Source organism: Lathamus discolor, chromosome 4 (genome assembly GCF_037157495.1).
Source record: "Lathamus discolor isolate bLatDis1 chromosome 4, bLatDis1.hap1, whole genome shotgun sequence".
NCBI classification, from domain to species: domain Eukaryota; kingdom Metazoa; phylum Chordata; class Aves; order Psittaciformes; family Psittacidae; genus Lathamus; species Lathamus discolor.
In genome coordinates this window covers 44,167,493-44,171,660 of record NC_088887.1, presented here as the reverse complement: position 1 = coordinate 44,171,660, position 4,168 = coordinate 44,167,493, and the positions used below count along the sequence as shown (strand labels likewise).

Below are 4,168 nucleotides of genomic sequence, written 5' to 3'. Positions count from 1 at the left end.
CTCTGCAGACAGCAGGAGAGTCCCCCAGCTTTGTGTTGAACTGAGAAACACCTGTACACTTTTTTCAGGCACAGGCTTTCCAGGGAGGGATTGTTTTTCTGCTTGATGCTGTCTTGCAGTTTTCCTTCCCTATGCAGGGCTGGTGGTGTGCGCATTCCTGCCTTGTGGCTTCTCCCATGCTCCCTTGGAGCCAGGGGAGGCTGTGGTGAAAGCAGTGGCTGGCAATTACCTGTACTGCGTTGTCCATTCTTGCTCATCCCTTTCCTTATTCTCTTTTCCTTTGCACCAAGGAACATTATTTTGAGTAGGGGGGGTTCATCTTTGGTGCCTTGATACATGTTCTTGGCCTGTTCTTTCTGTTAGAGATCTGCTCCAGGAAGTCTTATCCCTTTCATAACTTCCCTCACTTTTATCAGTCCTCTGGAGAGCTGCACTCCTCTGGGAGGTGGCTAGATGGTGGGTGTTAATAACAGTAGAAATAACAGGGATAGATACAGAGCCAACAGGAACAAAAGATACAAGTCTTCATCAATCTTTCATTTTCAGCTCACTGTCAATGCCAAGTGCTAGGCTAGCATAGAGGTAAAATATACAGGAGAGTACCAACCCCTTTGGAGTCAAAATTTGGTCTGTAACTTGATATTAAATATGCATAAGGAATCAAAAAGAATTAACAAACTGTTATCATATTGATTCCCCAAATTATTGTTGGCCCATGTAGCATTTGTATGGGATAAAGGAAGTGCAATGCTGGTGAAAGGAGGTACAATAAATCAAAGCAGGCCTTCAAGAGAAGGTATGCTGTTAGGATTCAAACATCACTTGTAAATCTCTTTTGAAAATGGAACAGTGATTTTTCTTGCTAAAGTTCTTCTACCCAGTGACGGATAAAGGTAGTCCATAAGAACATGTTAAAATCAAGCCCAAACCTTCCTGTGTTTCCAAGTCTGCCAGTAGCTGTGTGAGTAGCAGCAACACACGGGATGTGAATAATTGATTTTACTGTCTGTCCCCCAGTGTCAGCCATTTCCATCAGCCAGCAGGTGAGCATGTACTTGCTGCTTCAAATTGGGTCCAGCTCAGGGTATCTGACACTGGCATCTGCAAGGACTTGTGCTGCATGAAGTCTCCCATACATTCGTATGAGGCATTTCTCTTGCGAGGCTCATCTGAACCTTGCGTGCCTATGCAGATTCAGCTTTATTCCTACACTGAAATTCTCTCTTCCTTTTGTTTCCAGAAAAAGCTTGTGTAAATCGCTGCTTCTCCAGATGGCACAGGTGCTGCAGCTACCAGTTGCTACACATATTACAATTATTCATATCCAGTTCAGTGCAAAGCTCTCTTTGTTTTAGAGGTGACAAACCAGAGACTTCGTACCTGTGAACACTGGGATCCAGAAGACCTCAGAGTGCCAGAATTGCTTAATAGATGGCTAAAAAATAGACTGTTCTTTGCATTTCAGGTGCTGGACTTCCCAGCTGCAGAACATGTAATGAAGGACAACGTGTCATTCTGAAGCTGGGAAAGAAAAAGCAAGAAAAGCTCACTGTCTCTGTATGTTCTCTCAAGTCTTCATAACAATTGATAACTGGTTGAATGCTCAATTTAAATAGAAAATGCCACTTTTACATAATTCCTGTTGGTAAGAAACCATTTTTAATTTGCAGATGAGTCAGCAATGCTGGTGCATTGGATGTTCCATGTGGGAAAACATTTAAATGTGTGTTTTAAGCAAGGGCTATTTTCTTTTGAAACGAAAGTTTATTTGTGTCTCTCCTGCCAAGCTATTAGCCTTAATGTGTGACTGGTGTAATCCGGGTCTTGCACCACCAGTGGGATGGGGAGAATTTCAGACATGTATTCTCCAGCCTGTGGATTTTCAGCAGGGTCATTGATTTGAGGCAGGTGTTTTCTGGCAAATAAAAAACATCTGGGTGGAAATGCCCAAATAGAGAAACTATTGGAAACAGCTGCTTGGAGGTGGTTTGGGCTTCAGGGAGGTGGAGCTGGGTGACACTGGACAAAAGCAGGTAGCACAGAGATGATGGCACACCATCAAGCAAGGGGCAAGCAAGGGGAGTGCTGGGGAAGATGGTTCTTTTTGAGCCTTATTGAGAAGGTGGTTGAAGCCTTAGGGCTGGGGTGCCACTGCAGCAATAAGGGCCAAAATCCACCCAGCTGTATGGTAGCTTGGCTAGCAGGGCAGTCACCCAGCAAGTCACCTAGCCAGGCAGTTGCATAACCAAATTTAGTTCCTTCTGTGCTTGCAGGGGTTTGAAACCACATCTTCAGTCTTATGGGAGAAGCACCAAGCATTTAGTGGCTGGAAAAATAGGGGATATAGATCTAAATCCTCTTGCTAGGAAGAATAATTGAACTATCGACTGTTGACACTGTGCTTTCCTGTAAATAATACCCTGGGGACCTCAGGTTTTTATTCTTTGGTTTTTCTAGAGACTTAATGTAGACAACACTATTTCTGAGAAATTACATTTAATGTCCAGCCTAACTGTGGTTGCTTCCCAGAACTCATAGGGTCCTGTTTGTTTGTTTGGTTTGGCTTTGAAACTGTATTTGCAAGCAAACTGAAATTTACTGAGGGTAAATGTTCTCACACATTAGTAACTGAGCACTGAATTGGTAGTGGAAAAGAAGGGATTACAATCCCTACCTCTGGCCCTCATAAGGTATACGCCAAATTGCATGCTGCGATTATGGTTGCATAGGTCTCCACTGCTCCCAGTACTACTGCCCCTTTCGTCCAGAACTGTATTTATCACTGGTAAGTACTGTGCTTTGTAGAAAGTCCTGTCAGATGTGATGTTGAGTTCGTTTAATTGCAAATAGAGAATTTTTCTGGTTGATTTCATCCTCTTCTGATTTGCCATGTCCTTTGATCTTCTGGATCGCTTATCAGAGTGTCATGTCCTTTTCGTTCCTTGGCTAAATCCATCTTATTCATAGATCTGACAAAACGTTTGGTTCCCAGATGCATTCCTGATTAGAGCTGGCAGGGAATTTCCTGACAAAGCATGCCTTTGTTGAAAAATGCCAATTTGTAAAATCTAAGTGCTTTACAGATGCATCTCTTCTTTGATGAATTTCAGACAATTACAGGAAGGTTTCTGCTTTTGGGATTTGCTCCAGATTGAGTTGCCACAAATTTGAAAGTCCAGCAAAGCCTGCCTTGAGAAACGGGGCTCAAGGGGGGGCTATACTCCTTATTCTGTGGAAGTGGCATCAGATAATGTGACAGACATCTGTTGAGTCCTGTGGAGCCAGAACTCAATGGGTGATATCCAGCTTATAAGTTTCAGGTCAGAATATTCCAGAGCCCTGAATATGCTGATGTTAAATTTTTATTTTTTTTTGAAATTTGAAAATTTCGCATTCCAGGTGAATCTCGTGCCTTGGTGGGAGATGGAAGAGCACCTACATTCAGACCAGTGTTATTCCTGAGAGTTTTTCCCTGTTCTGCAAAATCTGGAAATGCAGCTTTTAAAAATTGGATTCCCCAGGCTGCAGAGGGGAATAAATCAGGGTATATATTTTGCTACTGAAACCAAGAAAATAACACAATGTTTTCATATTTAGGGGTGCAAAGTCTTTGGGAATCAAAGCCTTTGTCTATCTTGAAGTCAGGCAAAATATAGGAATCTCATTTAAACAGTACCAATACACAGCACGAGCGGTAGCCCTCGGCTCTGTTCAGGAGGGTCTGAAAAGGACAACAAGTTCAATCTCAACATCCATTAAATCTTTAACCTTTCTTGCTATTCTTAGCTGAAGCTGGTGGCAGAGGAAGTAGGAATATTTTAATAGTTGTGAAATACTCTCTTCATGAAATATTTTTCTCTGAGTGGACGAAATGCAGCACCGTATGGACACATTATGTTCTCATGGTCTACCTCATTTAAAGAAACATTCACACCAAGCATGGTCACAAATCTTTAAATGGCTTCTTTATTATTTTTCTCTTGTTATTGTGCCTCTGCAGGGTCTATATAGAAGAAAATCAGTAGATCTGCAGAACGCTGCTGCTATTGCGGAGCCTTTGTGTAGATCTGTATGGCAGTATAAATATGAACAATATTCCGCTGAATCCCATCCCTCATTATTTTGAGGCCATTTCCTCAGCAGGCTGTCACACAGTACTAAGGACAAG

General features: G+C 42.4%; 1 long non-coding RNA gene across 1 annotated transcript; it reads left to right on the top strand.

Moving 5' to 3' along the window:
• Nucleotides 1-2,125: 2,125 nt before the first annotated feature.
• LOC136012639 (uncharacterized) lies at nt 2,126-3,493 on the top strand. The gene is made up of 3 exons (XR_010611867.1): nt 2,126-2,785; nt 3,111-3,320; nt 3,400-3,493. It is a non-coding gene; the product is annotated as an uncharacterized LOC136012639 (long non-coding RNA).
• Nucleotides 3,494-4,168: the final 675 nt, after the last annotated feature.